Below are 12,285 nucleotides of genomic sequence, written 5' to 3' on the forward strand. Positions count from 1 at the left end.
TTGGGCTTGCCCCTGTAAATGGTCCTTGGTTTTGATTATTTTTGTAGGAAAACTTTAAATGATTCTTCCACCTAGGGTTGTATATGTTTAAGTACAGATTGTTCTGTCTTTGATTATAACTAATATTACATCACATTTCTTAAGCTGATCAATTTGTGTAGAGATGGGCCCCAAAGGGTAAGTTTCTTGAGAATGGTTCGTATTTCCACAAGTCTCACATACACATACAATTGCATTGGTTGTGCTATTTCCCATGGTTTCAAACTTCTTGGTTAAAGTTGTTGGGTTCTTCGGGCCGCGAAAACCGCTTTTTCGCGTCGCGGAAACCCCGAGTCACCCAAAGCCATGGATCTCGTGCAAAGATTCGTAAACAAAATTTTTGAAAAACCTTTTTCTTGTACGAGTTTGTAAAAACTTTAGATCTACACTAAAGTTAAGATCATTACCCTTGTAGCGAAGCCCTTCGCGTTCCCGCTTGTCCAAGATGTCGTCGGATCTCTAGTTGTCAAAGTAGACAACCTCTATATGTATCCACACGGACACAAGTAGAAGGAGATGACCAAAACACAAGGTGTGCTAGCACCAATGGAGTGTTCGGCCAAGGAATGGGAGAAGGAGAAGAGAGAGCACCCAAGGGAGAAGAAGAGTGAATGAATCAATGAGAGGAAATTCAAAAAAACACCTTAGCCATCAAGTGGCCGGCCACTCTAGGAGGTGTAAAACCCCCACATTAATTCCAATTAATGTGGAGACCATTAAGAGTTGTAACCCCCATGAGGTGGCACTCTAGGATGATGTGGATCAACACTATTGGTCCACATCTTGCCACCTCACTAAATGACATGGCAACAAGTGTAACCTCCTCATTTAATGTGGGCCGGCCACATTAAATGCTATGGAGGCTTGTAACCTCCATGAGGTGGCACACATTGATGATGTGGAGCAATCCTATTGGTCTACATCTTGCCAACTCACTAGTGATGTGGCAAAAAGTCAAGTCAAACATGACTTTTTCTCTTCCTCTCAAATCAAGTCAAACTTGATCAAATCTCTCTCATGGTTGATCTAATCCAACCATATGATTCAAGCCAACTTAATATAATGAATTTAATTCATTAAATTAAGTTGATTTAATGAGTCATAATCTAAATTAGACTCATTAAATACATGAATCAACTTGAGTCCAACTCAATTAGCCCAATTTGGATTACTCTTAATCCAATATGATTCATCAAATGAATCTAATTCTATTGGTTCATCATATGAACCAAATCTCCATCTAATTGTCCTTAGTGTGTGACCCTATAGGTTCTTGTAACGTTGGCAATGCCCTAAACCCATTTAGGAGCATAAGTAATGAGCGGTATCTAGCAACACATCATTACTACCCAAGTTACAAGAATGTCGAGATCCGACATCACCTTGTGACTACCAATTGTGACTCCTCACAAAATATGTGACATTGTCCTTCTATCCTAGACATCTAGATTGATCAATATGAGGCATAGACCGTGTCATCCTCTAATCAATCTAAATCTTGAACTCCAAGTAGACTCACTCGATCAAATGAGCTCAACATCTCATGTTGACTCATTTGGGCATGGCCATGCACTTAGTGGTCTCACTCTATCAAGAATATCGATGTCGCTCCCGTCATATGGGAGGGATAGATCCCATCTACATCACTCACATCCCTCTCCATAATTCATTATATACCCAGTAATCGCCTTTATAGTCCACCCTGTTACGGGTGACGTTTGACGAAACCAAAGTACATAACTCCTTATGTAGGGATCCATGGTGACTTCAGGTCAAAGGACTAATAGTCATACTAATAGCCACATGAGAAAGTATATGACACTCATATAATGATCCATGATACTTTCTCATGGCAGGTCATTCAGTATACATTCTCCAATGTATACCCATGTGTCAGCATGATATCTCTATATCCATGACTTGTGAGATCAAGTCATCGAGCTGACCTACATGCTAGTCTTGTTGCATTAACATTGTCCCTGAATGTTAATACTCGACTAGGAATGATTTAGAGTAGTGTTCCCTATATCATCTCACTATCGATTCAACTAATCGATTGATATAGGTATGAACCTTCTACTCTAGGACGTTACTATACTTATTTTATCTGGAACTAATACAAATAAGCATAATAACCAAAAACCAAATGCCTTAATATATATACATGAATATGATATACATGAGTCCATACAATTATCAAATGATTGGCTCTAGGGCTCTAACTAATAAAAGTATCCAGTTTTACAGACATAAGAGTGACTACATCTACATCAAATTTTCCTAAATCTTTGATTAGATTTCCAAAGAAAGAACCTCCAGATCTTTCAGATGCCCACTAATGACGGATCAGAGCTACACTTTCGATAATGTCTTTAGCCTCATCTAAGTTCTTGTTCATTAATGCTCCTCCCGCTGTAAAATATAGGGATACCTTCATGTGATAATTGATGTCATTATAAAACGTGTGTAAAACTAACCACTTTTCAAGTCCATGATAGGGGTACTATCTGAGCATATTTTTGAACCTATCACATGCTTTAAATAGTGATTTTGAGTCTGTTTGTCTGAAGCTGGCTATCAGGTTCCTCATGTGAGCTGTTTTACTTGGCGGATATAACTTATCTAAAAATTATTTCTCACATTACTCCCAAGAAGCGATGTTATTTGTTGGTAAGGAGTTAAGCCACTACTTGGCTCTATCTCTTAAAGAAATCCCAAATAGAAGTAATCTCACTGTTTCTACTGGAACTCTATCAATTTTCATTGTGCCACAAATCTCGTAAAATAACTCCAAGTGTTGGTTCGGATCTTCATGTGGTCCTCCTCCAAATTGATTTTGCTGGAGCATGTAGCTTACTGCAGGCTTGATCTCAAAATTATTGGCTTCAATTGGTAGTTTGGTGATGCTAGACCAAAGCCCACGTGCATAAGGTGCTACGTAATCATTCAAGGGATTGTCAGTTATTTTAGATACTTCTTGTTCTGCTTGAAATCTTTGCAGGTTTCTTCTTCTTCTGAATGTCCTGTCTATCTTAGGATCGAGCGGCAATATATCTCCTGCAGGATTAGATCTTCGCATGCAAGAACAAGGTAACAAATATTTTTAGTGCAGAAAGAATCAGAGTTAAAAATAAAATGCTGGAAATTTAAATTATAGAAATAAAATTACAAAATTTAAATTACAGAAATAAAATTACAAAAAAAAAATAAAAGTGAGCAAATGCAAGATATAACTTCTAAATACCGAAAAAGAAAACAAATCTAGTCTAACTCAAATGACTATCTATTAATGTTATAAGTATAGTCCCTAGCAACGACCCCAAAAACTAATTACGAACCGCAAGTGCACAGTTATGTCGTCAGTAATATAAAGATATCGAACCCACAAGGACTAGTTACAAGCACTAGTAATCTCTCACGTAGAATTAGCTAAACAAACGATGGTTGAGAGTTGACTACTAAGGAAAAGGAGCAAAACAAAAAGAGGGAAGAGAAAATATGAGGAAGTGTTAGAGATCTTGGTTTGGGAAGTGTTCTAAGAGTTCAGTTTTATTGTGATGTTTACTAATGATATCATGGTTTACCAATTGCCTACCTTCAATTAACAAGAACTTGTAGGAAGTTAGTTTTATTACCGACTTTCCCTTGTAATGTCAAACCAAAAATGGAAATTGGGTCAATATCCGTAAGAATTGAATAGGGATGATTCCTATGAAATTTGGAAATGGTTAACCCCTGTCACTAGGGTACCTCGGTCATAGATCACAAGAGTACATTCCTATTAAATAACTATAGAGATAGAAATAGTAAATATGCATGATTCCTTACTTCCTTGTCAGGGATTGTTTCTCCTTTTAAGGGAACGTCTTAGACGTCGGTAAATGGGTTACCCCCTGTCACCAGGGCCCTCAGTCATATGATTTAGGGCACTCCTTCTATGAGATTAACAATTACAATAAAGTGCAAACAAATCTCATACACATTAGATCAAATAGATACAAGGCAAGATAATATCATATAGATAAGAAAAAGATATATCCATGAGTTTTTACATCAATACTCAATCACAACTACTCTCTTAATCCTAGAATAATGGATCTACTCCATATCGAAAAAAAGGAATCCAAAGACATGAAGAAAGAAAGTATTCAAACCCAATTAGAAGAAAGAGGGAGAAGAAAGCTTATCCAATCGCGTCGAGTAATTTTTGAATCCAATACTTCGCTTCTGGAGTCGATGGGATGATGGAGCTGGCCTCTAATTGTCAAACTGAACATGAGAACAACGTGGAATGGCACCAAGATGATCCTCTTCAGGAGAGAGGCTTCCTCCCTCGAAAAGGGGTAAAGAGCTCTTTGTATAGTATAGGGCATGGGCCTAGCACGGCCCGTGCCACGACCATGTGAGATCCACACGACCGAAGTCACCTTGGCTTTTGGTCATGTGACACGGCCGTGTTGGATCACATGGTCATGTTCTTCTTCAGCTCTGGATGAGTTGCATGGTCATGTTGGATCACACGACCATGTTCTTCTTCACCTCTGGATAAGTTGCATAACCATGTGAGATCACATGGCCATGTGCTACTCTTCTCTTGGACTAGCCACACGGTCATGTGGGGTCACACAGCTGGTGGCAATGGCCTTTGCTTGCTCTCCGATTCATCGACGAACGTTGCTTCCACTCCGAAAACAGTTCCTATAAATAGAAATACACACAAAGAGCATATTTCCGACAAATATGAGTAATTAAGCTAAAAATATGACAAGGGGTATGGAAATGCATAAATTAATCATAGGAAAAGTACATGAATGTGCATCAAAATATATATAAAGGTGTATACAATCCATGCACATCACCGCTAGGGGACCAACAATTGGTGTCAGAGCAAGGATGCTTTAGAAGGACTAACCGTCGACTGAAGCAAAATCAATGGTCGGACCAAGCCTCATCCCACCAAAGTTTGAGGGGGAGTTCATACACTGGAAATGTCGAATAGAGATATTCCTAAAAATTGACTTTGAAATTCTTTTAATAATTAAGTATGATTTTATAGTTCCAAAAGATCAACAAGGCATAGAGAAAGAAGAATACCTCTGGATGAAGAAGAAGCAAAGTGATTTTGTAGCCAACAGTAGAGTCGAATATCACCTATTAAGTGTATTATCATCTCAAGAAGTAAATTGCATCGGAAGCTACACATCGACAAAAGACCTTTGGGAGAAGTTCCTAGAACACCACGAAGGAATATCCAAAGCAAAACTAGCACGATGGGACATTCTTTAGAATAAGCTAACGAACATCCGTCTAGAAAAAGGTGAGAAGGTAGCTAAACTACACATAAAGATCAAGGAGTTGATCACCATACTAGTCAACCTCGATGAAATGGCAACCAACCGGGACTCGATACGCTATGCACTCAATGCTTTTTCCAGGAATCTAGAATGGACCTCGATAATTAATGTCTACTACATCTCGAAGAACCTAGAGATAAGTATCCTAGAGGAACTCTTTTCAACTTTAGAATTACATGAAACTAAATGTGCAGGTACAATAAAAGAATCAAGCTAGAATCCGACACTAAAAGCCACTAAAAAGGATGAACCTGAGTCAGACTCAGATATGGAAGGAGACTAAGAAGCTTATATGGTAAGGCAATTTAGAAAAAATTTAGATCTAACAAATTTAAAGAAATATAGAACAGAAAAAATCTAAGAAATAAGAAGAAAGGTTCGATGCTACCAGTGTCAAAAAGGACACATAAAGGAGGACTATTCGGAACTCAAAAAGGAATAGACAAGAGGCCCATGCAAAACAAGTATAAGAATCTTAAGGTCACTTGGGACGAAAGCTCATCATCCGAGTCAAAAATAGAAGCATACGCTGGTCTAGCATTGATAGCTAGCCACGAAGAACAAAGCAACTCAGAAGTGATGAAGGGGAAGTGACTTCGGATGAATACAGCGAAGTAGGGGGAGAATCAAGCTTCAGATCTGACATGCTAAGTGAGGTATGCCTCTTGCCACTTGATCAACTGTATTTTGACATTAAATCAATGGTAAAATCAATATGCAAATTGAAAACTAAAATAACAAATAAAAAAATAAACATTTAGAGATAAAAAGAACCTTAGCAAAATCATGCTTAATAGAGGATCTAGATAAGTTAAAAATTGAAAATGTCAATTTGAAAGAACAAATAGAAAATTTAAAATATTCAAATTTTTATGCTTCAAATTTTAGGAACTATAAAAGATTAAATTGATATTATAGATTTCACAAGGACAATTTAGAAGAGTAACAAAAACATACATCCCAAGAAAATACATGATAAACCAAGTTGGAAGGAACCGGTTCCAAAATCATGCTTAGTTTAAACTATTCATATTTCTAATTTCAATTTGATTTAATATTTAACTTTTAATTGCCCAATGTACCAAACTATCTTCATTCAATTTTTGTTCAAAATATTAGCTATTAATTTTTCTAAAAAAGAGGTTTTTATTTCGTATATGTAGAAATTTATTTGAAATTATTGGACCATTGTATTATTTTTTATGAATTTTTATTAAAATATTATATCTTATAAATTAAAAATATCTCACAGAGTTAGTTTTTACAAAATTTATTTTTTAATGAAAATTTATCACATTCGCTCTCCAAGAAAATTTTTATGAATTTTGTTTTACTATTATTGAAGTTTCTATAAACTTACAATTAAAATACTAATTTTAAATATTAAAATTTTTTGAATACTCAATTTTTGAAATTTTTTTTTTTTTGCAAAAATATTTAATCTATTATACACCCATAAATTTTTCAAGATTTTTTCAAACCTCAAAACTATTTTCTTAAGCATTTTTAAGAAAAATTTATCCTTGTGTAGTAAATAATTATTTACTATTTAAATTTATTTTAATTTCTCATGAAAATTTTATCTCAATTTTAGATGTATCTAATTAACGTTTAAAATTTTTTCATAATTTTTCAAAAAATAAAATAATGTTTAGAATTATTTTGGTTAAAAGTTTTTTTAATTAAAATTTTGAGTATAAATTTTTTAAAATTTTTCCTAAGTATAAGTCACTAGTTTTAATTTCAAGTATAAATTCCTTTGACCTTCTTTCAACTTAATTTATCAAGAAACCTTTATTTTTAATGTGATCAAAAGAGGAGAGTTAGAAGTTAAGTTTAAGGAGGAGGTATATTTTTTTCCAAATATTGCATATTTACTATTGCAAAACTTGTAATTTCATTTAATATCATGTTTTGCCCTAACTTAATTTGGGTTGATCCACATCAAAAAGGGAGAGATTGTAAGTACCCCGTGATGGTTTTGATATGATCAACCAAGTCAAATTAGATCTTGTTATTTTTTGATGTCTTGTATCTAAGTGTGCAGAAACTTAGGAACACAAGAAGTCAAGCGAAATATGCAACTAGCGAGAAGGACGACACAGGAGGGGAGTCGACGACCTCTGTACATCCGAGGGATGAGGTGGTACGGAAGAGTATGTTAGCGAATAAGAAGGAGGCACACGGTGTTTCCGAGGGATGAGAAGCTGGAGCAGAAAATTGCTTGAGAAAGCCGGAAAATGAGTTCGGGTGAATCCTATCCTGGATGACCAAAATCACCCAAGCAAGTGGAGTCAGAGCGAAAGACTTGGACAAAAAGTCAACTTAAAGTTGACTGTAGTCTGGGCACCCGGAGCTATTTCAGGCGCCCAGGCTACTCCAAGTGCCCAAACCGGTCTGGTTCAGCTAGGGCGCCTCACCAAGGCGCCCTAGGCGCCCGAAACCCTTCCGAGTGCTCGGATCGGAAATCATTAAAATGAACTAATCATTGAATGAACATATCATTAAAATGAATATGAACTAATCATGAAATGAACTAATCATTGAATTGAACACGAGTTTATCATGAAATGAACTAATTATTTTCAAGTTTGTTAACACATAACATAACTTTTCATAAAATAGCTCTGTTCGTATATAATGACAGAAATTATTACATGACTCAAAAATTAAATGGGCTAATACAGTTCGTACATAATGACAGTAATAATAAAAGAACTCTAATAAATTAGATAGGCCAACACCACTCCAACTAGGACAAACACTAGTGCAGTGGCCAACATTACTCCTTTCAACCTGTACTCATTTGAGGCAATCTCAGGTGGGACAGCTTCAGAATTCTCCATCGGATCCATTTCTGGATCTTCCTTGAACATTTCCAGATCCTCTTCGAACTCTTTAGGATCCTCTTCAATCATATGGTGAAATAGTTCGTGCCACAATTCTAAATATGCGACACGTCCTTTATGACGCCCCCATACATAGTCTGATATCACCCTGTGATATTCTGACAATGAACGCATCAAAGCTCGGATCTTATAACTGTCCAGGACTGGAAACTCTTCTTGCTCAAGTTTCTAAAATAGTCTATCAGGCCATCTAACATATCCGTTGACTCCATAAGCAGAGTTAAACTCTATCTCCTGAATCTCTTCCCTGAGCTAGTTTCGCCACACTTCATGACGAGTCAATGTGGTAATCGTCCATGCCATCTAAAAAATTAAAATTAAATAAGTTAGTACAAAACCGACTAACCAGTACAAAATTGGATTAATTCAATTTATACAGGCATGGAACCATCATTATAAATAAAAAAAATAAATCTTCTTAATTTTTAGGAGTCTAAGTCGATTAACCCATTGGACCGGTTGATCGAGAATCCAAATTCTAAGTTTAGTCTATTGTCCTCGTTAGAACTAATCTAATTGGATAGGAATTTCTTACTTATGTTCTGTTATTGTTTAATCTAAGCTCATTTAAGCCAATCTCAGACTTATTAATTAAACTAAAGTTTGTTTTATCAATCCAATGCTCATTGTGTCGTCAATTCAATCGATTCAACTAATAAAAAAACTTGATTAATGATGTAGAAAATATTTTCTTTTTGATTTATAAAAATCAAATATTTTCTCACAATATTGTGTCATCAATTCAATCGACTCAAATGAATGAATTAATTGATTAATCGATTAAAACATGAAAAATATTGCTGTGCAATAAAAAAAATGTTCATCTTCCTTGTTTTCCTTTCTTTTTTTCTGCTCATGTTCCTTTTCCCATAACAAATATGGTGGTCGGTCGATCGCTGGCCTTTGCCGACCATGGAAGCCGATCGCCTGCTAACATCAATTGCATATCGCGATCGCTGAAGGCGGCAAATCATGATTTTGTCAACAAAATTGCGGGCAAAAGAAAAAAATCACAGAGGGAATTTCAGGGGTTTTTCATGGTGGCAAAAGGCGAATACGCTCGCCCCCAGCGCCCCCGCCAACCCGTCCCAGGGCTAACACGGAGGAAGTAAATCATGGGTGACTACTAGCCTTTGGAATAGTGACTAGCACATAAGGGAGGCATTTTATCTCGGCTTTGCCGAGATTTGAATCTCAGACCTCATGGTGGTAACACCTCATGCACTAACCACTAAACAGTCCCGAGGGGACCATTTCAGGGGTTTTTCATGCACTTAGAACTAATTGCTCTGATACCAATATTAGATCTAACATCATGAAACATAAAATAAATCTATAAACAATAGTAAACACTTGCACTGATGTCTCGAGACGATTTTGAAAACGACGAGCCAAATCTCTGTTGGTGCAATTTCCAGAAGGTCAAGGTTGACCTAGTTGACCAAGCGTAAACCTTGGTCATGGTTTCGATGTTTGACAATACAGAAAGACATGTAGACATGGACAATGCAGGTGCAGTTGTCCATGCTGAGAGATACTGATCAGGGTCTGATCAGGTTGGATGAAGAAGAGTCAAGTAGGTCAAGGTTGACCGGATACTTGACTGGGAAGTCCTAACTGGGATGTTAGGCAGTTCGGAAAGTCCTGGTGAGTGAAGCCAGGCAGTTCGGAAAGTCCTGGTGAGTGAAGCCAGGCAGTTCGGAAAGTCCTGGTGAGTGAAGCCAGGCAGTCGGGAAATCCTGGTGAGTGAAGCCAGGTGAAAATCCTAGTGAGTGAAGCTAGGTGAAAGTGAAAGTCCTGGTGAGTGAAGCCAGGCAGTTGGAGAAAGTCCTGGTGAGTGAAGCTAGGCAGTTGGGAAAGACCTGGTGAGTGAAGTCAGGCAGGGGAAAGACCTAGTGAGTGAAGCTAGGCAGTTTGGAAGTCCTGGTGAGTGAAGCCAGGCAAGGGAAATCAAGATAGGTCAAGGTTGACCAGACATCTGGTGAAAAGTCCAAGCAGGGAGCTTGGCACGGGAAAAGTCCAAGTATGGAGACTTGGCACGGAGAAGACCAAGTTGGAGACTTGGCACGTAAAGTCGGAGAGGGCTCGGTAGCTCGTTCTCCGAACTGTGGTTAGAGAGGGCTCGGTAGCTCATTCTCTGGACCGGACGAAGTCGGAGAGGGCTCGGTAGCTCGTTCTCCGGACTAGGTCAAGAGAGGGCTCGGTAGCTCGTTCTCAGGACCATTTAGGGTTTAGGGCTGGAGCTCTAAACCTGGATCAGTCTGGTGACCGATCCAGCGATACGCTTGAGTATCTAATTGGTCTGGTGACTGATCAGATAACAAACAGAAGGGTTCTGTAAGTCATCTGATCGGTCTGGAGATCGATCAGAGGAGTTGAGCCAACTTTCTGTAAGTGAACTGATCAGTCTGGGGACCGATCAGCAGGGAGTCTGATCGGTCTCCACGATCGATCAGAGACGCAGCCACCTCTCTTACAGAGAGGTGGGATCGGTCCGGGGACCGATCAAACTGGGACCTAATCGGTCCCCAGGACCGATCATAGGTGCCCTGGACCGATCAGGCTTCAGCCTGATCGGTCCAGAACTATCCGTTGGCTCACAACGGTCTTCTGTCTTCTGCTGTCTTCTGGCTTCTTCTTCGCAGATGGATGCAGGTATAAAAGAGGCTGAGGGCTTCTACAGTGGACTTACTCTTACTCTTCTTCTGGTCCGAAGAAGCAGAGCCTGATCGGTCCAGAACTATCCGTTGGCTCACAACGGTCTTCTGTCTTCTGCTGTCTTCTGGCTTCTTCTTCGCAGATGGATGCAGGTATAAAAGAGGCTGAGGGCTTCTACAGTGGACTTACTCTTACTCTTCTTCTGGTCCGAAGCTTCTGCTTCTTCTTCTTCACTGCTGTGATTTGAGCTTTGGTGAGCTCGCTTTTGCTTGAAGCTTCATGTGAGCTTCATCGGCTGGGTTCCTGCTGTTGTAGGCGTCGCTTGAAGCTGCTGCTTCATCCAGTCGAAGAGAAGGCAAGTAAGCGAAGGTTTTACAATTGTATTGTATTTTGCTTCTTACTGTACTTGTACTCCTTCTTGCTGTTGTAAGTTTTTGTGGCGAGGTTTCTCCACCCATAAGGAGTTTATATTTGCCGGTTTTCCGGGGACTCATCCACCGACGGATTGATAGGCTTCGTCCACCTTACGGACACGCCGAGGAGTAGGAGTATCATCTCCGAACCTCGTTACATCTTCGTGTTGAGGTTTGCTTCTCCTTTTTCATTTCTATTTGTTATTTCCGCTGCACTAACCCTAATCGTAGGAAGAAACGAAAGAATTTGGGGCGGCTATTCACACCCCCCCTCTCTAGCCGTGATCATCGATCCTAACAAGTGGTATGAGAGCGAGGTCGCTCTTCGCCGGATTAACACCTGAGGGAGCACAAGCTAGAGATGGATCAACTCGAAGAAGACATCACCATTCCACCTTTCTATGACCGCGACGACTTCGCGTATTGGAAGGTAAGAATGAGGTATTTTCTTATGACTAACCTTGAAAATTGGAGTTGTGTTCAATTAGGTTTCAAGCCTCCAATGGATAAGGAAGGAAAACCACTCGAGAAGAAGAAGTGGACAAGGGAACAAATCCACCATTCCACAATCAACGATGAGGTAATGAAAGTATTTGAATTCTCATTACCTAATGACATTCTATGTAAGATAGGTGGATACAACAATGCCAAGGAGTTGTGGAACAACTTGGCTAAGTTCCATGAGGGGAACTCCACTTCAAGCCATGAAGAGGAGTCAAGTGAGCCAAGGAGTTCACATCATGGAGGGATGGATTTAGAAGTTGAGGGCTACTCAACATCTAAAGAAGAAGAGGAGGAGAGTTCCTCTTCAAGTTCGGAGCAAGGAGAAGAAGCTTCTACCTCCGGAAGGGATGAAAGAGAGAGCTTACATCCCACCTCAACCCTAGGTAACTCAAGCAATTTAAGTTCTAG

This window comes from Zingiber officinale, chromosome 4B (assembly GCF_018446385.1).
Source record: "Zingiber officinale cultivar Zhangliang chromosome 4B, Zo_v1.1, whole genome shotgun sequence".
NCBI classification, from domain to species: Eukaryota; Viridiplantae; Streptophyta; class Magnoliopsida; order Zingiberales; family Zingiberaceae; genus Zingiber; species Zingiber officinale.